Consider the following 23534-nt stretch of genomic DNA (forward strand, 5'->3'; position numbering starts at 1 on the left):
GCTGTGAGTGTTACACTTCCTCCTGCTCCGCGAAACTTGTACTGTGTGACATGACAGACAGCCAGCCAGTAACCAACTAAGGGCAAATTCTTGGCCTATCAATGCATGTGGAGTTTGCATTACACGGTCCAAAGTCAAGCCAAAAGGCTTTTGTCAGAAGTGGGATTCGAACCCACGCCTCCAGGGGAGACTGCGACCTGAACACAGCGCCTTAGACCGCTCGGCCATCCTGACTTAAGTCACCCAGCCCAATTGCATTTTCTGAGCCAGTACTTCTGGTCTTGGCGAAATTGCGCTTGCCGCAAACAAGTCAAGTTCATCCTGACGCCGTGTCAGTCCACAATGGGCAGGTCGTCAAGCATTGGTGGTTCAGTGGTAGAATTCTCGCCTGCCACGCGGGAGGCCCGGGTTCGATTCCCGGCCAATGCAGCAGCAAGTTTTCACTCTCCGTCGCATGACAGAAGTAGAACCCTTGCAGAAAACTGTACTAGCTATGGACGATAGCTGCAAATACTGCAACAGTCCATTGCAGCGTCACGCGACAAGGCAGTTGGTAAACTGCCGTTGGCGCTGAGCTAACCACTGACTGACTATCTGATCCGACTGGGTGAGTGCTAGTCAATCGCTGTAGCTCCTGTACTCGTTGTTTTCCCCCTTGCACACCTTTTGTTCCACTGCAAAGTCACTGAGGAGGGGAATTGAACTCCTCAGAGCTTTCAATATTGCTAAGTGTCACCACTTAGCACCACACCAGCAATCTACTTGCTGGCCTCGCTCGGACACTAACGGTAAAATGAGTTCACACAGTTCACTCAAAGTATGCATTTGTACCGTAGATTTAGTGAGGTAATTGGCATGCTTGGGAGGAAGCCCTTGTCTAAGAGGCTGAAGTCAGGGAACGAAAGTCTCTGTCCCTAGTAAACACAAGTCTCAGTATGCGACAGGCTGCAACATGACTAGCTGAAGGCTTGTTCCTCAAAATGGACACTAATACCTACTGAACTCTTGGACCTTTTGGATGGGTGGCGAAATCCCCTGCCCAGAAATGAGTATGCACGGTATCCCTGCGGAGAAGCACCACTACACCTCTTTGGTTGAGGTGTGGAATAAACGGACTAGAAACTGGCCAACGGGCAGATGTGTCTTGACATCGCCCGCGTTTCGTTGTCGATTTTACCCGGTGATCGAGCATTGGTGGTTCAGTGGTAGAATTCTCGCCTGCCACGCGGGAGGCCCGGGTTCGATTCCCGGCCAATGCAGAAATGGCTTTTACTTAGGCAACGGAGGACACTTTTTAAATATAGACTGGCCACTGAGCTGTGAGTGTTACACTTCCTCCTGCTCTGCGAAACTTGTACTGTGTGACATGACAGACAGCCAGTAACCAACTAAGGGCAAATTCTTGGCCTATCAATGCATGTGGAGTTTGCATTACACGGTCCAAAGTCAAGCCAAAAGGCTTTTGTCAGAAGTGGGATTCGAACCCACGCCTCCAGGGGAGACTGCGACCTGAACGCAGCGCCTTAGACCGCTCGGCCATCCTGACTTAAGTCACCCAGCCCAATTGCATTTTCTGAGCCAGTACTTCTGGTCTTGGCGAAATTGCGCTTGCCGCAAACAAGTCAAGTTCATCCTGACGCCGTGTCAGTCCACAATGGGCAGGTTGTCAAGCATTGGTGGTTCAGTGGTAGAATTCTCGCCTGCCACGCGGGAGGCCCGGGTTCGATTCCCGGCCAATGCAGCAGCAAGTTTTCACTCTCCGTCGCATGACAGAAGTAGAACCCTTGCAGAAAACTGTACTAGCTATGGACGATAGCTGCAAATACTGCAACAGTCCATTGCAGCGTCACGCGACAAGGCAGTTGGTAAACTGCCGTTGGCGCTGAGCTAACCACTGACTGACTATCTGATCCGACTGGGTGAGTGCTAGTCAATCGCTGTAGCTCCTGTACTCGTTGTTTTCCCCCTTGCACACCTTTTGTTCCACTGCAAAGTCACTGAGGAGGGGAATTGAACTCCTCAGAGCTTTCAATATTGCTAAGTGTCACCACTTAGCACCACACCAGCAATCTACTTGCTGGCCTCGCTCGGACACTAACGGTAAAATGAGTTCACACAGTTCACTCAAAGTATGCATTTGTACCGTAGATTTAGTGAGGTAATTGGCATGCTTGGGAGGAAGCCCTTGTCTAAGAGGCTGAAGTCAGGGAACGAAAGTCTCTGTCCCTAGTAAACACAAGTCTCAGTATGCGACAGGCTGCAACATGACTAGCTGAAGGCTTGTTCCTCAAAATGGACACTAATACCTACTGAACTCTTGGACCTTTTGGATGGGTGGCGAAATCCCCTGCCCAGAAATGAGTATGCACGGTATCCCTGCGGAGAAGCACCACTACACCTCTTTGGTTGAGGTGTGGAATAAACGGACTAGAAACTGGCCAACGGGCAGATGTGTCTTGACATCGCCCGCGTTTCGTTGTCGATTTTACCCGGTGATCGAGCATTGGTGGTTCAGTGGTAGAATTCTCGCCTGCCACGCGGGAGGCCCGGGTTCGATTCCCGGCCAATGCAGAAATGGCTTTTACTTAGGCAACGGAGGACACTTTTTAAATATAGACTGGCCACTGAGCTGTGAGTGTTACACTTCCTCCTGCTCCGCGAAACTTGTACTGTGTGACATGACAGACAGCCAGTAACCAACTAAGGGCAAATTCTTGGCCTATCAATGCATGTGGAGTTTGCATTACACGGTCCAAAGTCAAGCCAAAAGGCTTTTGTCAGAAGTGGGATTCGAACCCACGCCTCCAGGGGAGACTGCGACCTGAACGCAGCGCCTTAGACTGCTCGGCCATCCTGACTTAAGTCACCCAGCCCAATTGCATTTTCTGAGCCAGTACTTCTGGTCTTGGCGAAATTGCGCTTGCCGCAAACAAGTCAAGTTCATCCTGACGCCGTGTCAGTCCACAATGGGCGAGGTCGTCAAGCATTGGTGGTTCAGTGGGAGAATTCTCGCCTGCCACGCGGGAGGCCCGGGTTCGATTCCAGGCCAATGCAGCAGCAAGTTTTCACTCTCCGTCGCATGACAGAAGTAGAACCCTTGCAGAAAACTGTACTAGCTATGGACGATAGCTGCAAATACTGCAACAGTCCATTGCAGCGTCACGCGACAAGGCAGTTGGTAAACTGCCGTTGGCGCTGAGCTAACCACTGACTGACTATCTGATCCGACTGGGTGAGTGCTAGTCAATCGCTGTAGCTCCTGTACTCGTTGTTTTCCCCCTTGCACACCTTTTGTTCCACTGCAAAGTCACTGAGGAGGGGAATTGAACTCCTCAGAGCTTTCAATATTGCTAAGTGTCACCACTTAGCACCACACCAGCAATCTACTTGCTGGCCTCGCTCGGACACTAACGGCAAAATGAGTTCACACAGTTCACTCAAAGTATGCATTTGTACCGTAGATTTAGTGAGGTAATTGGCATGCTTGGGAGGAAGCCCTTGTCTAAGAGGCTGAAGTCAGGGAACGAAAGTCTCTGTCCCTAGTAAACACAAGTCTCAGTATGCGACAGGCTGCAACATGACTAGCTGAAGGCTTGTTCCTCAAAATGGACACTAATACCTACTGAACTCTTGGACCTTTTGGATGGGTGGCGAAATCCCCTGCCCGGAAATGAGTATGCACGGTATCCCTGCGGAGAAGCACCACTACACCTCTTTGGTTGAGGTGTGGAATAAACGGACTAGAAACTGGCCAACGGGCAGATGTGTCTTGACATCGCCCGCGTTTCGTTGTCGATTTTACCCGGTGATCAAGCATTGGTGGTTCAGTGGTAGAATTCTCGCCTGCCACGCGGGAGGCCCGGGTTCGATTCCCGGCCAATGCAGAAATGGCTTTTACTTAGGCAACGGAGGACACTTTTTAAATATAGACTGGCCACTGAGCTGTGAGTGTTACACTTCCTCCTGCTCCGCGAAACTTGTACTGTGTGACATGACAGACAGCCAGCCAGTAACCAACTAAGGGCAAATTCTTGGCCTATCAATGCATGTGGAGTTTGCATTACACGGTCCAAAGTCAAGCCAAAAGGCTTTTGTCAGAAGTGGGATTCGAACCCACGCCTCCAGGGGAGACTGCGACCTGAACGCAGCGCCTTAGACCGCTCGGCCATCCTGACTTAAGTCACCCAGCCCAATTGCATTTTCTGAGCCAGTACTTCTGGTCTTGGCGAAATTGCGCTTGCCGCAAACAAGTCAAGTTCATCCTGACGCCGTGTCAGTCCACAATGGGCAGGTCGTCAAGCATTGGTGGTTCAGTGGTAGAATTCTCGCCTGCCACGCGGGAGGCCCGGGTTCGATTCCCGGCCAATGCAGCAGCAAGTTTTCACTCTCCGTCGCATGACAGAAGTAGAACCCTTGCAGAAAACTGTACTAGCTATGGACGATAGCTGCAAATACTGCAACAGTCCATTGCAGCGTCACGCGACAAGGCAGTTGGTAAACTGCCGTTGGCGCTGAGCTAACCACTGACTGACTATCTGATCCGACTGGGTGAGTGCTAGTCAATCGCTGTAGCTCCTGTACTCGTTGTTTTCCCCCTTGCACACCTTTTGTTCCACTGCAAAGTCACTGAGGAGGGGAATTGAACTCCTCAGAGCTTTCAATATTGCTAAGTGTCACCACTTAGCACCACACCAGCAATCTACTTGCTGGCCTCGCTCGGACACTAACGGTAAAATGAGTTCACACAGTTCACTCAAAGTATGCATTTGTACCGTAGATTTAGTGAGGTAATTGGCATGCTTGGGAGGAAGCCCTTGTCTAAGAGGCTGAAGTCAGGGAACGAAAGTCTCTGTCCCTAGTAAACACAAGTCTCAGTATGCGACAGGCTGCAACATGACTAGCTGAAGGCTTGTTCCTCAAAATGGACACTAATACCTACTGAACTCTTGGACCTTTTGGATGGGTGGCGAAATCCCCTGCCCAGAAATGAGTATGCACGGTATCCCTGCGGAGAAGCACCACTACACCTCTTTGGTTGAGGTGTGGAATAAACGGACTAGAAACTGGCCAACGGGCAGATGTGTCTTGACATCGCCCGCGTTTCGTTGTCGATTTTACCCGGTGATCGAGCATTGGTGGTTCAGTGGTAGAATTCTCGCCTGCCACGCGGGAGGCCCGGGTTCGATTCCCGGCCAATGCAGAAATGGCTTTTACTTAGGCAACGGAGGACACTTTTTAAATATAGACTGGCCACTGAGCTGTGAGTGTTACACTTCCTCCTGCTCCGCGAAACTTGTACTGTGTGACATGACAGACAGCCAGCCAGTAACCAACTAAGGGCAAATTCTTGGCCTATCAATGCATGTGGAGTTTGCATTACACGGTCCAAAGTCAAGCCAAAAGGCTTTTGTCAGAAGTGGGATTCGAACCCACGCCTCCAGGGGAGACTGCGACCTGAACGCAGCGCCTTAGACCGCTCGGCCATCCTGACTTAAGTCACCCAGCCCAATTGCATTTTCTGAGCCAGTACTTCTGGTCTTGGCGAAATTGCGCTTGCCGCAAACAAGTCAAGTTCATCCTGACGCCGTGTCAGTCCACAATGGGCAGGTCGTCAAGCATTGGTGGTTCAGTGGTAGAATTCTCGCCTGCCACGCGGGAGGCCCGGGTTCGATTCCCGGCCAATGCAGCAGCAAGTTTTCACTCTCCGTCGCATGACAGAAGTAGAACCCTTGCAGAAAACTGTACTAGCTATGGACGATAGCTGCAAATACTGCAACAGTCCATTGCAGCGTCACGCGACAAGGCAGTTGGTAAACTGCCGTTGGCGCTGAGCTAACCACTGACTGACTATCTGATCCGACTGGGTGAGTGCTAGTCAATCGCTGTAGCTCCTGTACTCGTTGTTTTCCCCCTTGCACACCTTTTGTTCCACTGCAAAGTCACTGAGGAGGGGAATTGAACTCCTCAGAGCTTTCAATATTGCTAAGTGTCACCACTTAGCACCACACCAGCAATCTACTTGCTGGCCTCGCTCGGACACTAACGGTAAAATGAGTTCACACAGTTCACTCAAAGTATGCATTTGTACCGTAGATTTAGTGAGGTAATTGGCATGCTTGGGAGGAAGCCCTTGTCTAAGAGGCTGAAGTCAGGGAACGAAAGTCTCTGTCCCTAGTAAACACAAGTCTCAGTATGCGACAGGCTGCAACATGACTAGCTGAAGGCTTGTTCCTCAAAATGGACACTAATACCTACTGAACTCTTGGACCTTTTGGATGGGTGGCGAAATCCCCTGCCCAGAAATGAGTATGCACGGTATCCCTGCGGAGAAGCACCACTACACCTCTTTGGTTGAGGTGTGGAATAAACGGACTAGAAACTGGCCAACGGGCAGATGTGTCTTGACATCGCCCGCGTTTCGTTGTCGATTTTACCCGGTGATCGAGCATTGGTGGTTCAGTGGTAGAATTCTCGCCTGCCACGCGGGAGGCCCGGGTTCGATTCCCGGCCAATGCAGAAATGGCTTTTACTTAGGCAACGGAGGACACTTTTTAAATATAGACTGGCCACTGAGCTGTGAGTGTTACACTTCCTCCTGCTCCGCGAAACTTGTACTGTGTGACATGACAGACAGCCAGTAACCAACTAAGGGCAAATTCTTGGCCTATCAATGCATGTGGAGTTTGCATTACACGGTCCAAAGTCAAGTCAAAAGGCTTTTGTCAGAAGTGGGATTCGAACCTACGCCTCCAGGGGAGACTGCGACCTGAACGCAGCGCCTTAGACCGCTCGGCCATCCTGACTTAAGTCACCCAGCCCAATTGCATTTTCTGAGCCAGTACTTCTGGTCTTGGCGAAATTGCGCTTGCCGCAAACAAGTCAAGTTCATCCTGACACCGTGTCAGTCCACAATGGGCGAGGTCGTCAAGCATTGGTGGTTCAGTGGGAGAATTCTCGCCTGCCACGCGGGAGGCCCGGGTTCGATTCCCGGCCAATGCAGCAGCAAGTTTTCACTCTCCGTCGCATGACAGAAGTAGAACCCTTGCAGAAAACTGTACTAGCTATGGACGATAGCTGCAAATACTGCAACAGTCCATTGCAGCGTCACGCGACAAGGCAGTTGGTAAACTGCCGTTGGCGCTGAGCTAACCACTGACTGACTATCTGATCCGACTGGGTGAGTGCTAGTCAATCGCTGTAGCTCCTGTACTCGTTGTGTTCCCCCTTGCACACCTTTTGTTCCACTGCAAAGTCACTGAGGAGGGGAATTGAACTCCTCAGAGCTTTCAATATTGCTAAGTGTCACCACTTAGCACCACACCAGCAATCTACTTGCTGGCCTCGCTCGGACACTAACGGCAAAATGAGTTCACACAGTTCACTCAAAGTATGCATTTGTACCGTAGATTTAGTGAGGTAATTGGCATGCTTGGGAGGAAGCCCTTGTCTAAGAGGCTGAAGTCAGGGAACGAAAGTCTCTGTCCCTAGTAAACACAAGTCTCAGTATGCGACAGGCTGCAACATGACTAGCTGAAGGCTTGTTCCTCAAAATGGACACTAATACCTACTGAACTCTTGGACCTTTTGGATGGGTGGCGAAATCCCCTGCCCAGAAATGAGTATGCACGGTATCCCTGCGGAGAAGCACCACTACACCTCTTTGGTTGAGGTGTGGAATAAACGGACTAGAAACTGGCCAACGGGCAGATGTGTCTTGACATCGCCCGCGTTTCGTTGTCGATTTTACCCGGTGATCGAGCATTGGTGGTTCAGTGGTAGAATTCTCGCCTGCCACGCGGGAGGCCCGGGTTCGATTCCCGGCCAATGCAGAAATGGCTTTTACTTAGGCAACGGAGGACACTTTTTAAATATAGACTGGCCACTGAGCTGTGAGTGTTACACTTCCTCCTGCTCCGCGAAACTTGTACTGTGTGACATGACAGACAGCCAGTAACCAACTAAGGGCAAATTCTTGGCCTATCAATGCATGTGGAGTTTGCATTACACGGTCCAAAGTCAAGTCAAAAGGCTTTTGTCAGAAGTGGGATTCGAACCCACGCCTCCAGGGGAGACTGCGACCTGAACGCAGCGCCTTAGACCGCTCGGCCATCCTGACTTAAGTCACCCAGCCCAATTGCATTTTATGAGCCAGTACTTCTGGTCTTGGCGAAATTGCGCTTGCCGCAAACAAGTCAAGTTCATCCTGACACCGTGTCAGTCCACAATGGGCGAGGTCGTCAAGCATTGGTGGTTCAGTGGGAGAATTCTCGCCTGCCACGCGGGAGGCCCGGGTTCGATTCCCGGCCAATGCAGCAGCAAGTTTTCACTCTCCGTCGCATGACAGAAGTAGAACCCTTGCAGAAAACTGTACTAGCTATGGACGATAGCTGCAAATACTGCAACAGTCCATTGCAGCGTCACGCGACAAGGCAGTTGGTAAACTGCCGTTGGCGCTGAGCTAACCACTGACTGACTATCTGATCCGACTGGGTGAGTGCTAGTCAATCGCTGTAGCTCCTGTACTCGTTGTTTTCCCCCTTGCACACCTTTTGTTCCACTGCAAAGTCACTGAGGAGGGGAATTGAACTCCTCAGAGCTTTCAATATTGCTAAGTGTCACCACTTAGCACCACACCAGCAATCTACTTGCTGGCCTCGCTCGGACACTAACGGCAAAATGAGTTCACACAGTTCACTCAAAGTATGCATTTGTACCGTAGATTTAGTGAGGTAATTGGCATGCTTGGGAGGAAGCCCTTGTCTAAGAGGCTGAAGTCAGGGAACGAAAGTCTCTGTCCCTAGTAAACACAAGTCTCAGTATGCGACAGGCTGCAACATGACTAGCTGAAGGCTTGTTCCTCAAAATTGACACTAATACCTACTGAACTCTTGGACCTTTTGGATGGGTGGCGAAATCCCCTGCCCGGAAATGAGTATGCACGGTATCCCTGCGGAGAAGCACCACTACACCTCTTTGGTTGAGGTGTGGAATAAACGGACTAGAAACTGGCCAACGCGCAGATGTGTCTTGACATCGCCCGCGTTTCGTTGTCGATTTTACCCAGTGATCGAGCATTGGTGGTTCAGTGGTAGAATTCTCGCCTGCCACGCGGGAGGCCCGGGTTCGATTCCCGGCCAATGCAGAAATGGCCTTTTACTTAGGCAACGGAGGACACTTTTTAAATATAGACTGGCCACTGAGCTGTGAGTGTTACACTTCCTCCTGCTCCGCGAAACTTGTACTGTGTGACATGACAGACAGCCAGTAACCAACTAAGGGCAAATTCTTGGCCTATCAATGCATGTGGAGTTTGCATTACACGGTCCAAAGTCAAGCCAAAAGGCTTTTGTCAGAAGTGGGATTCGAACCCACGCCTCCAGGGGAGACTGCGACCTGAACGCAGCGCCTTAGACCGCTCGGCCATCCTGACTTAAGTCACCCAGCCCAATTGCATTTTCTGAGCCAGTACTTCTGGTCTTGGCGAAATTGCGCTTGCCGCAAACAAGTCAAGTTCATCCTGACGCCGTGTCAGTCCACAATGGGCAGGTCGTCAAGCATTGGTGGTTCAGTGGTAGAATTCTCGCCTGCCACGCGGGAGGCCCGGGTTCGATTCCCGGCCAATGCAGCAGGAAGTTTTCACTCTCCGTCGCATGACAGAAGTAGAACCCTTGCAGAAAACTGTACTAGCAATGGACGATAGCTGCAAATACTGCAACAGTCTATTTCAACGTCACGCGACAAGGCAGTTGGTAAACTGCCGTTGGCGCTGAGCTAACCACTGACTGACTATCTGATCCGACTGGGTGAGTGCTAGTCAATCGCTGTAGCTCCTGTACTCGTTGTTTTCCCCCTTGCACACCTTTTGTTCCACTGCAAAGTCACTGAGGAGGGGAATTGAACTCCTCAGAGCTTTCAATATTGCTAAGTGTCACCACTTAGCACCACACCAGCAATCTACTTGCTGGCCTCGCTCGGACACTAACGGCAAAATGAGTTCACACAGTTCACTCAAAGTATGCATTTGTACCGTAGATTTAGTGAGGTAATTGGCATGCTTGGGAGGAAGCCCTTGTCTAAGAGGCTGAAGTCAGGGAACGAAAGTCTCTGTCCCTAGTAAACACAAGTCTCAGTATGCGACAGGCTGCAACATGATTAGCTGAAGGCTTGTTCCTCAAAATGGACACTAATACCTACTGAACTCTTGGACCTTTTGGATGGGTGGCGAAATCCCCTGCCCAGAAATGAGTATGCACGGTATCCCTGCGGAGAAGCACCACTACACCTCTTTGGTTGAGGTGTGGAATAAACGGACTAGAAACTGGCCAACGGGCAGATGTGTCTTGACATCGCCCGCGTTTCGTTGTCGATTTTACCCAGTGATCGCGCATTGGTGGTTCAGTGGTAGAATTCTCGCCTGCCACGCGGGAGGCCCGGGTTCGATTCCCGGCCAATGCAGAAATGGCTTTTACTTAGGCAACGGAGGACACTTTTTAAATATAGACTGGCCACTGAGCTGTGAGTGTTACACTTCCTCCTGCTCCGCGAAACTTGTACTGTGTGACATGACAGACAGCCAGTAACCAACTAAGGGCAAATTCTTGGCCTATCAATGCATGTGGAGTTTGCATTACACGGTCCAAAGTCAAGCCAAAAGGCTTTTGTCAGAAGTGGGATTCGAACCCACGCCTCCAGGGGAGACTGCGACCTGAACGCAGCGCCTTAGACCGCTCGGCCATCCTGACTTAAGTCACCCAGCCCAATTGCATTTTCTGAGCCAGTACTTCTGGTCTTGGCGAAATTGCGCTTGCCGCAAACAAGTCAAGTTCATCCTGACGCCCTGTCAGTCCACAATGGGCGAGGTCGTCAAGCATTGGTGGTTCAGTGGTAGAATTCTCGCCTGCCACGCGGGAGGCCCGGGTTCGATTCCCGGCCAATGCAGCAGCAAGTTTTCACTCTCCGTCGCATGACAGAAGTAGAACCCTTGCAGAAAACTGTACTAGCTATGGACGATAGCTGCAAATACTGCAACAGTCCATTGCAGCGTCACGCGACAAGGCAGTTGGTAAACTGCCGTTGGCGCTGAGCTAACCACTGACTGACTATCTGATCCGACTGGGTGAGTGCTAGTCAATCGCTGTAGCTCCTGTACTCGTTGTTTTCCCCCTTGCACACCTTTTGTTCCACTGCAAAGTCACTGAGGAGGGGAATTGAACTCCTCAGAGCTTTCAATATTGCTAAGTGTCACCACTTAGCACCACACCAGCAATCTACTTGCTGGCCTCGCTCGGACACTAACGGCAAAATGAGTTCACACAGTTCACTCAAAGTATGCATTTGTACCGTAGATTTAGTGAGGTAATTGGCATGCTTGGGAGGAAGCCCTTGTCTAAGAGGCTGAAGTCAGGGAACGAAAGTCTCTGTCCCTAGTAAACACAAGTCTCAGTATGCGACAGGCTGCAACATGACTAGCTGAAGGCTTGTTCCTCAAAATGGACACTAATACCTACTGAACTCTTGGACCTTTTGGATGGGTGGCGAAATCCCCTGCCCAGAAATGAGTATGCACGGTATCCCTGCGGAGAAGCACCACTACACCTCTTTGGTTGAGGTGTGGAATAAACGGACTAGAAACTGGCCAACGGGCAGATGTGTCTTGACATCGCCCGCGTTTCGTTGTCGATTTTACCCGGTGATCGAGCATTGGTGGTTCAGTGGTAGAATTCTCGCCTGCCACGCGGGAGGCCCGGGTTCGATTCCCGGCCAATGCAGAAATGGCTTTTACTTAGGCAACGGAGGACACTTTTTAAATATAGACTGGCCACTGAGCTGTGAGTGTTACACTTCCTCCTGCTCCGCGAAACTTGTACTGTGTGACATGACAGACAGCCAGTAACCAACTAAGGGCAAATTCTTGGCCTATCAATGCATGTGGAGTTTGCATTACACGGTCCAAAGTCAAGCCAAAAGGCTTTTGTCAGAAGTGGGATTCGAACCCACGCCTCCAGGGGAGACTGCGACCTGAACGCAGCGCCTTAGACCGCTCGGCCATCGTGACTTAAGTCACCCAGCCCAATTGCATTTTCTGAGCCAGTACTTCTGGTCTTGGCGAAATTGCGCTTGCCGCAAACAAGTCAAGTTCATCCTGACGCCCTGTCAGTCCACAATGGGCGAGGTCGTCAAGCATTGGTGGTTCAGTGGTAGAATTCTCGCCTGCCACGCGGGAGGCCCGGGTTCGATTCCCGGCCAATGCAGCAGCAAGTTTTCACTCTCCGTCCCTTGCAGAAAACTGTACTAGCTATGGACGATAGCTGCAAATACTGCAACAGTCCATTGCAGCGTCACGCGACAAGGCAGTTGGTAAACTGCCGTTGGCGCTGAGCTAACCACTGACTGACTATCTGATCCGACTGGGTGAGTGCTAGTCAATCGCTGTAGCTCCTGTACTCGTTGTTTTCCCCCTTGCACACCTTTTGTTCCACTGCAAAGTCACTGAGGAGGGGAATTGAACTCCTCAGAGCTTTCAATATTGCTAAGTGTCACCACTTAGCACCACACCAGCAATCTACTTGCTGGCCTCGCTCGGACACTAACGGCAAAATGAGTTCACACAGTTCACTCAAAGTATGCATTTGTACCGTAGATTTAGTGAGGTAATTGGCATGCTTGGGAGGAAGCCCTTGTCTAAGAGGCTGAAGTCAGGGAACGAAAGTCTCTGTCCCTAGTAAACACAAGTCTCAGTATGCGACAGGCTGCAACATGACTAGCTGAAGGCTTGTTCCTCAAAATGGACACTAATACCTACTGAACTCTTGGACCTTTTGGATGGGTGGCGAAATCCCCTGCCCAGAAATGAGTATGCACGGTATCCCTGCGGAGAAGCACCACTACACCTCTTGGTTGAGGTGTGGAATAAACGGACTAGAAACTGGCCAACGGGCAGATGTGTCTTGACATCGCCCGCGTTTCGTTGTCGATTTTACTCAGTGATCGAGCATTGGTGGTTCAGTGGTAGAATTCTCGCCTGCCACGCGGGAGGCCCGGGTTCGATTCCCGGCCAATGCAGCAGCAAGTTTTCACTCTCCGTCGCATGACAGAAGTAGAACCCTTGCAGAAAACTGTACTAGCTATGGACGATAGCTGCAAATACTGCAACAGTCCATTGCAGCGTCACGCGACAAGGCAGTTGGTAAACTGCCGTTGGCGCTGAGCTAACCACTGACTGACTATCTGATCCGACTGGGTGAGTGCTAGTCAATCGCTGTAGCTCCTGTACTCGTTGTTTTCCCCCTTGCACACCTTTTGTTCCACTGCAAAGTCACTGAGGAGGGGAATTGAACTCCTCAGAGCTTTCAATATTGCTAAGTGTCACCACTTAGCACCACACCAGCAATCTACTTGCTGGCATCGCTCGGACACTAACGGCAAAATGAGTTCACACAGTTCACTCAAAGTATGCATTTGTACCGTAGATTTAGTGAGGTAATTGGCATGCTTGGGAGGAAGCCCTTGTCTAAGAGGCTGAAGTCAGGGAACGAAAGTCTCTGTCCCTAGTAAACACAAGTCTCAGTATGCGACAGGCTGCAACATGACTAGCTGAAGGCTTGTTCCTCAAAATGGACACTAATACCTACTGAACTCTTGGACCTTTTGGATGGGTGGCGAAATCCCCTGCCCAGAAATGAGTATGCACGGTATCCCTGCGGAGAAGCACCACTACACCTCTTGGTTGAGGTGTGGAATAAACGGACTAGAAACTGGCCAACGGGCAGATGTGTCTTGACATCGCCCGCGTTTCGTTGTCGATTTTACTCAGTGATCGAGCATTGGTGGTTCAGTGGTAGAATTCTCGCCTGCCACGCGGGAGGCCCGGGTTCGATTCCCGGCCAATGCAGCAGCAAGTTTTCACTCTCCGTCGCATGACAGAAGTAGAACCCTTGCAGAAAACTGTACTAGCTATGGACGATAGCTGCAAATACTGCAACAGTCCATTGCAGCGTCACGCGACAAGGCAGTAGGTAAACTGCCGTTGGCGCTGAGCTAACCACTGACTGACTATCTGATCCGACTGGGTGAGTGCTAGTCAATCGCTGTAGCTCCTGTACTCGTTGTTTTCCCCCTTGCACACCTTTTGTTCCACTGCAAAGTCACTGAGGAGGTGAATTGAACTCCTCAGAGCTTTCAATATTGCTAAGTGTCACCACTTAGCACCACACCAGCAATCTACTTGCTGGCCTCGCTCGGACACTAACGGCAAAATGAGTTCACACAGTTCACTCAAAGTATGCATTTGTACCGTAGATTTAGTGAGGTAATTGGCATGCTTGGGAGGAAGCCCTTGTCTAAGAGGCTGAAGTCAGGGAACGAAAGTCTCTGTCCCTAGTAAACACAAGTCTCAGTATGCGACAGGCTGCAACATGACTAGCTGAAGGCTTGTTCCTCAAAATGGACACTAATACCTACTGAACTCTTGGACCTTTTGGATGGGTGGCGAAATCCCCTGCCCAGAAATGAGTATGCACGGTATCCCTGCGGAGAAGCACCACTACACCTCTTGGTTGAGGTGTGGAATAAACGGACTAGAAACTGGCCAACGGGCAGATGTGTCTTGACATCGCCCGCGTTTCGTTGTCGATTTTACTCAGTGATCGAGCATTGGTGGTTCAGTGGTAGAATTCTCGCCTGCCACGCGGGAGGCCCGGGTTCGATTCCCGGCCAATGCAGCAGCAAGTTTTCACTCTCCGTCGCATGACAGAAGTAGAACCCTTGCAGAAAACTGTACTAGCTATGGACGATAGCTGCAAATACTGCAACAGTCCATTGCAGCGTCACGCGACAAGGCAGTTGGTAAACTGCCGTTGGCGCTGAGCTAACCACTGACTGACTATCTGATCCGACTGGGTGAGTGCTAGTCAATCGCTGTAGCTCCTGTACTCGTTGTTTTCCCCCTTGCACACCTTTTGTTCCACTGCAAAGTCACTGAGGAGGGGAATTGAACTCCTCAGAGCTTTCAATATTGCTAAGTGTCACCACTTAGCACCACACCAGCAATCTACTTGCTGGCCTCGCTCGGACACTAACGGCAAAATGAGTTCACACAGTTCACTCAAAGTATGCATTTGTACCGTAGATTTAGTGAGGTAATTGGCATGCTTGGGAGGAAGCCCTTGTCTAAGAGGCTGAAGTCAGGGAACGAAAGTCTCTGTCCCTAGTAAACACAAGTCTCAGTATGCGACAGGCTGCAACATGACTAGCTGAAGGCTTGTTCCTCAAAATGGACACTAATACCTACTGAACTCTTGGACCTTTTGGATGGGTGGCGAAATCCCCTGCCCAGAAATGAGTATGCACGGTATCCCTGCGGAGAAGCACCACTACACCTCTTTGGTTGAGGTGTGGAATAAACGGACTAGAAACTGGCCAACGGGCAGATGTGTCTTGACATCGCCCGCGTTTCGTTGTCGATTTTACCCAGTGATCGAGCATTGGTGGTTCAGTGGTAGAATTCTCGCCTGCCACGCAGGAGGCCCGGGTTCGATTCCCGGCCAATGCAGAAATGGCTTTTACTTAGGCAACGGAGGACACTTTTTAAATATAGACTGGCCACTGAGCTGTGAGTGTTACACTTCCTCCTGCTCCGCGAAACTTGTACTGTGTGACATGACAGACAGCCAGTAACCAACTAAGGGCAAATTCTTGGCCTATCAATGCATGTGGAGTTTGCATTACACGGTCCAAAGTCAAGCCAAAAGGCTTTTGTCAGAAGTGGGATTCGAACCCACGCCTCCAGGGGAGACTGCGACCTGAACGCAGCGCCTTAGACCGCTCGGCCATCCTGACTTAAGTCACCCAGCCCAATTGCATTTTCTGAGCCAGTACTTCTGGTCTTGGCGAAATTGCGCTTGCCGCAAACAAGTCAAGTTCATCCTGACGCCGTGTCAGTCCACAATGGGCGAGGTCGTCAAGCATTGGTGGTTCAGTGGTAGAATTCTCGCCTGCCACGCGGGAGGCCTGGGTTCGATTCCCGGCCAATGCAGCAGCAAGTTTTCACTCTCCGTCGCATGACAGAAGTAGAACCCTTGCAGAAAACTGTACTAGCTATGGACGATAGCTGCAAATACTGCAACAGTCCATTGCAGCGTCACGCGACAAGGCAGTAGGTAAACTGCCGTTGGCGCTGAGCTAACCACTGACTGACTATCTGATCCGACTGGGTGAGTGCTAGTCAATCGCTGTAGCTCCTGTACTCGTTGTTTTCCCCCTTGCACACCTTTTGTTCCACTGCAAAGTCACTGAGGAGGGGAATTGAACTCCTCAGAGCTTTCAATATTGCTAAGTGTCACCACTTAGCACCACACCAGCAATCTACTTGCTGGCCTCGCTCGGACACTAACGGCAAAATGAGTTCACACAGTTCACTCAAAGTATGCATTTGTACCGTAGATTTAGTGAGGTAATTGGCATGCTTGGGAGGAAGCCCTTGTCTAAGAGGCTGAAGTCAGGGAACGAAAGTCTCTGTCCCTAGTAAACACAAGTCTCAGTATGCGACAGGCTGCAACATGACTAGCTGAAGGCTTGTTCCTCAAAATGGACACTAATACCTACTGAACTCTTGGACCTTTTGGATGGGTGGCGAAATCCCCTGCCCAGAAATGAGTATGCACGGTATCCCTGCGGAGAAGCACCACTACACCTCTTGGTTGAGGTGTGGAATAAACGGACTAGAAACTGGCCAACGGGCAGATGTGTCTTGACATCGCCCGCGTTTCGTTGTCGATTTTACCCAGTGATTGAGCATTGGTGGTTCAGTGGTAGAATTCTCGCCTGCCACGCGGGAGGCCCGGGTTCGATTCCCGGCCAATGCAGCAGCAAGTTTTCACTCTCCGTCGCATGACAGAAGTAGAACCCTTGCAGAAAACTGTACTAGCTATGGACGATAGCTGCAAATACTGCAACAGTCCATTGCAGCGTCACGCGACAAGGCAGTTGGTAAACTGCCGTTGGCGCTGAGCTAACCACTGACTGACTATCTGATCCGACTGGGTGAGTGCTAGTCAATCGCTGTAGCTCCTGTACTCGTTGTTTTCCCCCTTGCACACCTTTTGTTCCACTGCAAAGTCACTGAGGAGGGGAATTGAACTCCTCAGAGCTTTCAATATTGCTAAGTGTCACCACTTAGCACCACACCAGCAATCTACTTGCTGGCCTCGCTCGGACACTAACGGCAAAATGAGTTCACACAGTTCACTCAAAGTATGCATTTGTACCGTAGATTTAGTGAGGTAATTGGCATGCTTGGGAGGAAGCCCTTGTCTAAGAGGCTGAAGTCAGGGAACGAAAGTCTCTGTCCCTAGTAAACACAAGTCTCAGTATGCGACAGGCTGCAACATGACTAGCTGAAGGCTTGTTCCTCAAAATGGACACTAATACCTACTGAACTCTTGGACCTTTTGGATGGGTGGCGAAATCCCCTGCCCAGAAATGAGTATGCACGGTATCCCTGCGGAGAAGCACCACTACACCTCTTTGGTTGAGGTGTGGAATAAACGGACTAGAAACTGGCCAACGGGCAGATGTGTCTTGACATCGCCCGCGTTTCGTTGTCGATTTTACCCAGTGATCGAGCATTGGTGGTTCAGTGGTAGAATTCTCGCCTGCCACGCAGGAGGCCCGGGTTCGATTCCCGGCCAATGCAGAAATGGCTTTTACTTAGGCAACGGAGGACACTTTTTAAATATAGACTGGCCACTGAGCTGTGAGTGTTACACTTCCTCCTGCTCCGCGAAACTTGTACTGTGTGACATGACAGACAGCCAGTAACCAACTAAGGGCAAATTCTTGGCCTATCAATGCATGTGGAGTTTGCATTACACGGTCCAAAGTCAAGCCAAAAGGCTTTTGTCAGAAGTGGGATTCGAACCCACGCCTCCAGGGGAGACTGCGACCTGAACGCAGCGCCTTAGACCTCTCGGCCATCCTGACTTAAGTCACCCAGCACAATTGCATTTTCTGAGCCAGTACTTCTGGTCTTGGCGAAATTGCGCTTGCCGCAAACAAGTCAAGTTCATCCTGACGCCGTGTCAGTCCACAATGGGCGAGGTCGTCAAGCATTGGTGGTTCAGTGGTAGAATTCTCGCCTGCCACGCGGGAGGCCTGGGTTCGATTCCCGGCCAATGAAGCAGCAAGTTTTCACTCTCCGTCGCATGACAGAAGTAGAACCCTTGCAGAAAACTGTACTAGCTATGGACGATAGCTGCAAATACTGCAACAGTCCATTGCAGCGTCACGCGACAAGGCGGTTGGTAAACTGCTGTTGGCGCTGAGCTAACCACTGACTGACTATCTGATCCGACTGGGTGAGTGCTAGTCAATCGCTGTAGCTCCTGTACTCGTTGTTTTCCCCCTTGCACACCTTTTGTTCCACTGCAAAGTCACTGAGGAGGGGAATTGAACTCCTCAGAGCTTTCAATATTGCTAAGTGTCACCACTTAGCACCACACCAGCAATCTACTTGCTGGCCTCGCTCGGACACTAACGGCAAAATGAGTTCACACAGTTCACTCAAAGTATGCATTTGTACCGTAGATTTAGTGAGGTAATTGGCATGCTTGGGAGGAAGCCCTTGTCTAAGAGGCTGAAGTCAGGGAACGAAAGTCTCTGTCCCTAGTAAACACAAGTCTCAGTATGCGACAGGCTGCAACATGACTAGCTGAAGGCTTGTTCCTCAAAATGGACACTAATACCTACTGAACTCTTGGACCTTTTGGATGGGTGGCGAAATCCCCTGCCCAGAAATGAGTATGCACGGTATCCCTGCGGAGAAGCACCACTACACCTCTTGGTTGAGGTGTGGAATAAACGGACTAGAAACTGGCCAACGGGCAGATGTGTCTTGACATCGCCCGCGTTTCGTTGTCGATTTTACTCAGTGATCGAGCATTGGTGGTTCAGTGGTAGAATTCTCGCCTGCCACGCGGGAGGCCCGGGTTCGATTCCCGGCCAATGCAGCAGCAAGTTTTCACTCTCCGTCGCATGACAGAAGTAGAACCCTTGCAGAAAACTGTACTAGCTATGGACGATAGCTGCAAATACTGCAACAGTCCATTGCAGCGTCACGCGACAAGGCAGTAGGTAAACTGCCGTTGGCGCTGAGCTAACCACTGACTGACTATCTGATCCGACTGGGTGAGTGCTAGTCAATCGCTGTAGCTCCTGTACTCGTTGTTTTCCCCCTTGCACACCTTTTGTTCCACTGCAAAGTCACTGAGGAGGGGAATTGAACTCCTCAGAGCTTTCAATATTGCTAAGTGTCACCACTTAGCACCACACCAGCAATCTACTTGCTGGCCTCGCTCGGACACTAACGGCAAAATGAGTTCACACAGTTCACTCAAAGTATTTATTTGTACCGTAGATTTAGTGAGGTAATTGGCATGCTTGGGAGGAAGCCCTTGTCTAAGAGGCTGAAGTCAGGGAACGAAAGTCTCTGTCCCTAGTAAACACAAGTCTCAGTATGCGACAGGCTGCAACATGACTAGCTGAAGGCTTGTTCCTCAAAATGGACACTAATACCTACTGAACTCTTGGACCTTTTGGATGGGTGGCGAAATCCCCTGCCCAGAAATGAGTATGCACGGTATCCCTGCGGAGAAGCACCACTACACCTCTTGGTTGAGGTGTGGAATAAACGGACTAGAAACTGGCCAACGGGCAGATGTGTCTTGACATCGCCCGCGTTTCGTTGTCGATTTTACCCAGTGATTGAGCATTGGTGGTTCAGTGGTAGAATTCTCGCCTGCCACGCGGGAGGCCCGGGTTCGATTCCCGGCCAATGCAGCAGCAAGTTTTCACTCTCCGTCGCATGACAGAAGTAGAACCCTTGCAGAAAACTGTACTAGCTATGGACGATAGCTGCAAATACTGCAACAGTCCATTGCAGCGTCACGCGACAAGGCAGTTGGTAAACTGCCGTTGGCGCTGAGCTAACCACTGACTGACTATCTGATCCGACTGGGTGAGTGCTAGTCAATCGCTGTAGCTCCTGTACTCGTTGTTTTCCCCCTTGCACACCTTTTGTTCCACTGCAAAGCCACTGAGGAGGGGAATTGAACTCCTCAGAGCTTTCAATATTGCTAAGTGTCACCACTTAGCACCACACCAGCAATCTACTTGCTGGCCTCGTTCGGACACTAACGGCAAAATGAGTTCACACAGTTCACTCAAAGTATGCATTTGTAGCGTAGATTTAGTGAGGTAATTGGCATGCTTGGGAGGAAGCCCTTGTCTAAGAGGCTGAAGTCAGGGAACGAAAGTCTCTGTCCCTAGTAAACACAAGTCTCAGTATGCGACAGGCTGCAACATGACTAGCTGAAGGCTTGTTCCTCAAAATGGACACTAATACCTACTGAACTCTTGGACCTTTTGGATGGGTGGCGAAATCCCCTGCCCAAAAATGAGTATGCACGGTATCCCTGCGGAGAAGCACCACTACACCTCTTTGGTTGAGGTGTGGAATAAACGGACTAGAAACTGGCCAACGGGCAGATGTGTCTTGACATCGCCCGCGTTTCGTTGTCGATTTTACCCAGTGATCGAGCATTGGTGGTTCAGTGGTAGAATTCTCGCCTGCCACGCAGGAGGCCCGGGTTCGATTCCCGGCCAATGCAGAAATGGCTTTTACTTAGGCAACGGAGGACACTTTTTAAATATAGACTGGCCACTGAGCTGTGAGTGTTACACTTCCTCCTGCTCCGCGAAACTTGTACTGTGTGACATGACAGACAGCCAGTAACCAACTAAGGGCAAATTCTTGGCCTATCAATGCATGTGGAGTTTGCATTACACGGTCCAAAGTCAAGCCAAAAGGCTTTTGTCAGAAGTGGGATTCGAACCCACGCCTCCAGGGGAGACTGCGACCTGAACGGAGCGCCTTAGACCGCTCGGCCATCCTGACTTAAGTCACCCAGCCCAATTGCATTTTCTGAGCCAGTACTTCTGGTCTTGGCGAAATTGCGCTTGCCGCAAACAAGTCAAGTTCATCCTGACGCAGTGTCAGTCCACAATGGGCGAGGTCGTCAAGCATTGGTGGTTCAGTGGTAGAATTCTCGCCTGCCACGCGGGAGGCCTGGGTTCGATTCCCGGCCAATGCAGCAGCAAGTTTTCACTCTCCGTCGCATGACAGAAGTAGAACCCTTGCAGAAAACTGTACTAGCTATGGACGATAGCTGCAAATACTGCAACAGTCCATTGCAGCGTCACGCGACAAGGCAGTAGGTAAACTGCCGTTGGCGCTGAGCTAACCACTGACTGACTATCTGATCCGACTGGGTGAGTGCTAGTCAATCGCTGTAGCTCCTGTACTCGTTGTTTTCCCCCTTGCACACCTTTTGTTCCACTGCAAAGTCACTGAGGAGGGGAATTGAACTCCTCAGAGCTTTCAATATTGCTAAGTGTCACCACTTAGCACCACACCAGCAATCTACTTGCTGGCCTCGCTCGGACACTAACGGCAAAATGAGTTCACACAGTTCACTCAAAGTATTTATTTGTACCGTAGATTTAGTGAGGTAATTGGCATGCTTGGGAGGAAGCCCTTGTCTAAGAGGCTGAAGTCAGGGAACGAAAGTCTCTGTCCCTAGTAAACACAAGTCTCAGTATGCGACAGGCTGCAACATGACTAGCTGAAGGCTTGTTCCTCAAAATGGACACTAATACCTACTGAACTCTTGGACCTTTTGGATGGGTGGCGAAATCCCCTGCCCAGAAATGAGTATGCACGGTATCCCTGCGGAGAAGCACCACTACACCTCTTGGTTGAGGTGTGGAATAAACGGACTAGAAACTGGCCAACGGGCAGATGTGTCTTGACATCGCCCGCGTTTCGTTGTCGATTTTACCCAGTGATTGAGCATTGGTGGTTCAGTGGTAGAATTCTCGCCTGCCACGCGGGAGGCCCGGGTTCGATTCCCGGCCAATGCAGCAGCAAGTTTTCACTCTCCGTCGCATGACAGAAGTAGAACCCTTGCAGAAAACTGTACTAGCTATGGACGATAGCTGCAAATACTGCAACAGTCCATTGCAGCGTCACGCGACAAGGCAGTTGGTAAACTGCCGTTGGCGCTGAGCTAACCACTGACTGACTATCTGATCCGACTGGGTGAGTGCTAGTCAATCGCTGTAGCTCCTGTACTCGTTGTTTTCCCCCTTGCACACCTTTTGTTCCACTGCAAAGCCACTGAGGAGGGGAATTGAACTCCTCAGAGCTTTCAATATTGCTAAGTGTCACCACTTAGCACCACACCAGCAATCTACTTGCTGGCCTCGTTCGGACACTAACGGCAAAATGAGTTCACACAGTTCACTCAAAGTATGCATTTGTAGCGTAGATTTAGTGAGGTAATTGGCATGCTTGGGAGGAAGCCCTTGTCTAAGAGGCTGAAGTCAGGGAACGAAAGTCTCTGTCCCTAGTAAACACAAGTCTCAGTATGCGACAGGCTGCAACATGACTAGCTGAAGGCTTGTTCCTCAAAATGGACACTAATACCTACTGAACTCTTGGACCTTTTGGATGGGTGGCGAAATCCCCTGCCCAAAAATGAGTATGCACGGTATCCCTGCGGAGAAGCACCACTACACCTCTTTGGTTGAGGTGTGGAATAAACGGACTAGAAACTGGCCAACGGGCAGATGTGTCTTGACATCGCCCGCGTTTCGTTGTCGATTTTACCCAGTGATCGAGCATTGGTGGTTCAGTGGTAGAATTCTCGCCTGCCACGCGGGAGGCCCGGGTTCGATTCCCGGCCAATGCAGAAATGGCTTTTACTTAGGCAACGGAGGACACTTTTTAAATTTTGACTGGCCACTGAGGTGTGAGTGTTACACTTCCTCCTGCTCCGCGAAACTTGTACTGTGTGACATGACAGACAGCCAGTAACCAACTAAGGGCAAATTCTTGGCCTATCAATGCATGTGGAGTTTGCATTACACGGTCCAAAGTCAAGCCAAAAGGCTTTTGTCAGAAGTGGGATTCGAACCCACGCCTCCAGGGGAGACTGCGACCTGAACGCAGCGCCTTAGACCGCTCGGCCATCCTGACTTAAGTCACCCAGCACAATTGCATTTTCTGAGCCAGTACTTCTGGTCTTGGCGAAATTGCGCTTGCCGCAAACAAGTCAAGTTCATCCTGACGCCGTGTCAGTCCACAATGGGCGAGGTCGTCAAGCATTGGTGGTTCAGTGGTAGAATTCTCGCCTGCCACGCGGGAGGCCTGGGTTCGATTCCCGGCCAATGCAGCAGCAAGTTTTCACTCTCCGTCGCATGACAGAAGTAGAACCCTTGCAGAAAACTGTACTAGCTATGGACGATAGCTGCAAATACTGCAACAGTCCATTGCAGCGTCACGCGACAAGGCAGTAGGTAAACTGCCGTTGGCGCTGAGCTAACCACTGACTGACTATCTGATCCGACTGGGTGAGTGCTAGTCAATCGCTGTAGCTCCTGTACTCGTTGTTTTCCCCCTTGCACACCTTTTGTTCCAC

At 50.6% G+C, this 23534-nt stretch overlaps 43 non-coding genes across 43 annotated transcripts; 29 read left to right on the forward strand and 14 right to left on the reverse strand.

Annotated features, from left to right (window-relative positions):
* Window positions 1–151: 151 nt before the first annotated feature.
* trnal-cag (transfer RNA leucine (anticodon CAG)) lies at window positions 152–234 on the reverse strand. The gene has a single exon. It is a non-coding gene; the product is annotated as a tRNA-Leu (tRNA).
* A 124-nt stretch (window positions 235–358) lies between these two features.
* On the forward strand, window positions 359–429 carry trnag-gcc (transfer RNA glycine (anticodon GCC)). The gene has a single exon. It is a non-coding gene; the product is annotated as a tRNA-Gly (tRNA).
* A 759-nt stretch (window positions 430–1188) lies between these two features.
* On the forward strand, window positions 1189–1259 carry trnag-gcc (transfer RNA glycine (anticodon GCC)). The gene has a single exon. It is a non-coding gene; the product is annotated as a tRNA-Gly (tRNA).
* Window positions 1260–1463: 204 nt separating this feature from the next.
* trnal-cag (transfer RNA leucine (anticodon CAG)) lies at window positions 1464–1546 on the reverse strand. Its single transcript has one exon. It is a non-coding gene; the product is annotated as a tRNA-Leu (tRNA).
* A 124-nt stretch (window positions 1547–1670) lies between these two features.
* On the forward strand, window positions 1671–1741 carry trnag-gcc (transfer RNA glycine (anticodon GCC)). The gene has a single exon. It is a non-coding gene; the product is annotated as a tRNA-Gly (tRNA).
* Window positions 1742–2500: 759 nt separating this feature from the next.
* Window positions 2501–2571, forward strand: trnag-gcc (transfer RNA glycine (anticodon GCC)). Its single transcript has one exon. It is a non-coding gene; the product is annotated as a tRNA-Gly (tRNA).
* A 204-nt stretch (window positions 2572–2775) lies between these two features.
* trnal-cag (transfer RNA leucine (anticodon CAG)) lies at window positions 2776–2858 on the reverse strand. The gene has a single exon. It is a non-coding gene; the product is annotated as a tRNA-Leu (tRNA).
* Window positions 2859–3813: 955 nt separating this feature from the next.
* Window positions 3814–3884, forward strand: trnag-gcc (transfer RNA glycine (anticodon GCC)). Its single transcript has one exon. It is a non-coding gene; the product is annotated as a tRNA-Gly (tRNA).
* A 208-nt stretch (window positions 3885–4092) lies between these two features.
* Window positions 4093–4175, reverse strand: trnal-cag (transfer RNA leucine (anticodon CAG)). The gene has a single exon. It is a non-coding gene; the product is annotated as a tRNA-Leu (tRNA).
* Window positions 4176–4299: 124 nt separating this feature from the next.
* On the forward strand, window positions 4300–4370 carry trnag-gcc (transfer RNA glycine (anticodon GCC)). The gene has a single exon. It is a non-coding gene; the product is annotated as a tRNA-Gly (tRNA).
* Window positions 4371–5129: 759 nt separating this feature from the next.
* On the forward strand, window positions 5130–5200 carry trnag-gcc (transfer RNA glycine (anticodon GCC)). The gene has a single exon. It is a non-coding gene; the product is annotated as a tRNA-Gly (tRNA).
* A 208-nt stretch (window positions 5201–5408) lies between these two features.
* On the reverse strand, window positions 5409–5491 carry trnal-cag (transfer RNA leucine (anticodon CAG)). Its single transcript has one exon. It is a non-coding gene; the product is annotated as a tRNA-Leu (tRNA).
* A 124-nt stretch (window positions 5492–5615) lies between these two features.
* trnag-gcc (transfer RNA glycine (anticodon GCC)) lies at window positions 5616–5686 on the forward strand. The gene has a single exon. It is a non-coding gene; the product is annotated as a tRNA-Gly (tRNA).
* Window positions 5687–6445: 759 nt separating this feature from the next.
* On the forward strand, window positions 6446–6516 carry trnag-gcc (transfer RNA glycine (anticodon GCC)). Its single transcript has one exon. It is a non-coding gene; the product is annotated as a tRNA-Gly (tRNA).
* Window positions 6517–6720: 204 nt separating this feature from the next.
* Window positions 6721–6803, reverse strand: trnal-cag (transfer RNA leucine (anticodon CAG)). Its single transcript has one exon. It is a non-coding gene; the product is annotated as a tRNA-Leu (tRNA).
* Window positions 6804–6928: 125 nt separating this feature from the next.
* Window positions 6929–6999, forward strand: trnag-gcc (transfer RNA glycine (anticodon GCC)). The gene has a single exon. It is a non-coding gene; the product is annotated as a tRNA-Gly (tRNA).
* Window positions 7000–7758: 759 nt separating this feature from the next.
* On the forward strand, window positions 7759–7829 carry trnag-gcc (transfer RNA glycine (anticodon GCC)). Its single transcript has one exon. It is a non-coding gene; the product is annotated as a tRNA-Gly (tRNA).
* A 204-nt stretch (window positions 7830–8033) lies between these two features.
* Window positions 8034–8116, reverse strand: trnal-cag (transfer RNA leucine (anticodon CAG)). The gene has a single exon. It is a non-coding gene; the product is annotated as a tRNA-Leu (tRNA).
* Window positions 8117–8241: 125 nt separating this feature from the next.
* On the forward strand, window positions 8242–8312 carry trnag-gcc (transfer RNA glycine (anticodon GCC)). Its single transcript has one exon. It is a non-coding gene; the product is annotated as a tRNA-Gly (tRNA).
* Window positions 8313–9071: 759 nt separating this feature from the next.
* trnag-gcc (transfer RNA glycine (anticodon GCC)) lies at window positions 9072–9142 on the forward strand. Its single transcript has one exon. It is a non-coding gene; the product is annotated as a tRNA-Gly (tRNA).
* Window positions 9143–9347: 205 nt separating this feature from the next.
* trnal-cag (transfer RNA leucine (anticodon CAG)) lies at window positions 9348–9430 on the reverse strand. The gene has a single exon. It is a non-coding gene; the product is annotated as a tRNA-Leu (tRNA).
* A 124-nt stretch (window positions 9431–9554) lies between these two features.
* On the forward strand, window positions 9555–9625 carry trnag-gcc (transfer RNA glycine (anticodon GCC)). The gene has a single exon. It is a non-coding gene; the product is annotated as a tRNA-Gly (tRNA).
* A 759-nt stretch (window positions 9626–10384) lies between these two features.
* On the forward strand, window positions 10385–10455 carry trnag-gcc (transfer RNA glycine (anticodon GCC)). The gene has a single exon. It is a non-coding gene; the product is annotated as a tRNA-Gly (tRNA).
* A 204-nt stretch (window positions 10456–10659) lies between these two features.
* On the reverse strand, window positions 10660–10742 carry trnal-cag (transfer RNA leucine (anticodon CAG)). The gene has a single exon. It is a non-coding gene; the product is annotated as a tRNA-Leu (tRNA).
* A 125-nt stretch (window positions 10743–10867) lies between these two features.
* On the forward strand, window positions 10868–10938 carry trnag-gcc (transfer RNA glycine (anticodon GCC)). Its single transcript has one exon. It is a non-coding gene; the product is annotated as a tRNA-Gly (tRNA).
* A 759-nt stretch (window positions 10939–11697) lies between these two features.
* On the forward strand, window positions 11698–11768 carry trnag-gcc (transfer RNA glycine (anticodon GCC)). Its single transcript has one exon. It is a non-coding gene; the product is annotated as a tRNA-Gly (tRNA).
* A 204-nt stretch (window positions 11769–11972) lies between these two features.
* Window positions 11973–12055, reverse strand: trnal-cag (transfer RNA leucine (anticodon CAG)). The gene has a single exon. It is a non-coding gene; the product is annotated as a tRNA-Leu (tRNA).
* Window positions 12056–12180: 125 nt separating this feature from the next.
* trnag-gcc (transfer RNA glycine (anticodon GCC)) lies at window positions 12181–12251 on the forward strand. Its single transcript has one exon. It is a non-coding gene; the product is annotated as a tRNA-Gly (tRNA).
* A 740-nt stretch (window positions 12252–12991) lies between these two features.
* trnag-gcc (transfer RNA glycine (anticodon GCC)) lies at window positions 12992–13062 on the forward strand. Its single transcript has one exon. It is a non-coding gene; the product is annotated as a tRNA-Gly (tRNA).
* Window positions 13063–13820: 758 nt separating this feature from the next.
* trnag-gcc (transfer RNA glycine (anticodon GCC)) lies at window positions 13821–13891 on the forward strand. The gene has a single exon. It is a non-coding gene; the product is annotated as a tRNA-Gly (tRNA).
* Window positions 13892–14649: 758 nt separating this feature from the next.
* On the forward strand, window positions 14650–14720 carry trnag-gcc (transfer RNA glycine (anticodon GCC)). The gene has a single exon. It is a non-coding gene; the product is annotated as a tRNA-Gly (tRNA).
* A 1034-nt stretch (window positions 14721–15754) lies between these two features.
* Window positions 15755–15837, reverse strand: trnal-cag (transfer RNA leucine (anticodon CAG)). The gene has a single exon. It is a non-coding gene; the product is annotated as a tRNA-Leu (tRNA).
* A 125-nt stretch (window positions 15838–15962) lies between these two features.
* Window positions 15963–16033, forward strand: trnag-gcc (transfer RNA glycine (anticodon GCC)). The gene has a single exon. It is a non-coding gene; the product is annotated as a tRNA-Gly (tRNA).
* A 758-nt stretch (window positions 16034–16791) lies between these two features.
* Window positions 16792–16862, forward strand: trnag-gcc (transfer RNA glycine (anticodon GCC)). The gene has a single exon. It is a non-coding gene; the product is annotated as a tRNA-Gly (tRNA).
* Window positions 16863–17896: 1034 nt separating this feature from the next.
* Window positions 17897–17979, reverse strand: trnal-cag (transfer RNA leucine (anticodon CAG)). Its single transcript has one exon. It is a non-coding gene; the product is annotated as a tRNA-Leu (tRNA).
* A 954-nt stretch (window positions 17980–18933) lies between these two features.
* trnag-gcc (transfer RNA glycine (anticodon GCC)) lies at window positions 18934–19004 on the forward strand. The gene has a single exon. It is a non-coding gene; the product is annotated as a tRNA-Gly (tRNA).
* A 758-nt stretch (window positions 19005–19762) lies between these two features.
* On the forward strand, window positions 19763–19833 carry trnag-gcc (transfer RNA glycine (anticodon GCC)). The gene has a single exon. It is a non-coding gene; the product is annotated as a tRNA-Gly (tRNA).
* Window positions 19834–20867: 1034 nt separating this feature from the next.
* trnal-cag (transfer RNA leucine (anticodon CAG)) lies at window positions 20868–20950 on the reverse strand. Its single transcript has one exon. It is a non-coding gene; the product is annotated as a tRNA-Leu (tRNA).
* Window positions 20951–21075: 125 nt separating this feature from the next.
* trnag-gcc (transfer RNA glycine (anticodon GCC)) lies at window positions 21076–21146 on the forward strand. The gene has a single exon. It is a non-coding gene; the product is annotated as a tRNA-Gly (tRNA).
* Window positions 21147–21904: 758 nt separating this feature from the next.
* Window positions 21905–21975, forward strand: trnag-gcc (transfer RNA glycine (anticodon GCC)). Its single transcript has one exon. It is a non-coding gene; the product is annotated as a tRNA-Gly (tRNA).
* Window positions 21976–22734: 759 nt separating this feature from the next.
* trnag-gcc (transfer RNA glycine (anticodon GCC)) lies at window positions 22735–22805 on the forward strand. Its single transcript has one exon. It is a non-coding gene; the product is annotated as a tRNA-Gly (tRNA).
* A 204-nt stretch (window positions 22806–23009) lies between these two features.
* trnal-cag (transfer RNA leucine (anticodon CAG)) lies at window positions 23010–23092 on the reverse strand. The gene has a single exon. It is a non-coding gene; the product is annotated as a tRNA-Leu (tRNA).
* A 125-nt stretch (window positions 23093–23217) lies between these two features.
* Window positions 23218–23288, forward strand: trnag-gcc (transfer RNA glycine (anticodon GCC)). Its single transcript has one exon. It is a non-coding gene; the product is annotated as a tRNA-Gly (tRNA).
* The last annotated feature ends 246 nt before the right edge of the window (window positions 23289–23534 follow it).

The sequence above is a fragment of the Scomber japonicus genome, chromosome 3 (genome assembly GCF_027409825.1).
Source record: "Scomber japonicus isolate fScoJap1 chromosome 3, fScoJap1.pri, whole genome shotgun sequence".
In the NCBI taxonomy this organism is placed as follows: Eukaryota; Metazoa; Chordata; class Actinopteri; order Scombriformes; family Scombridae; genus Scomber; species Scomber japonicus.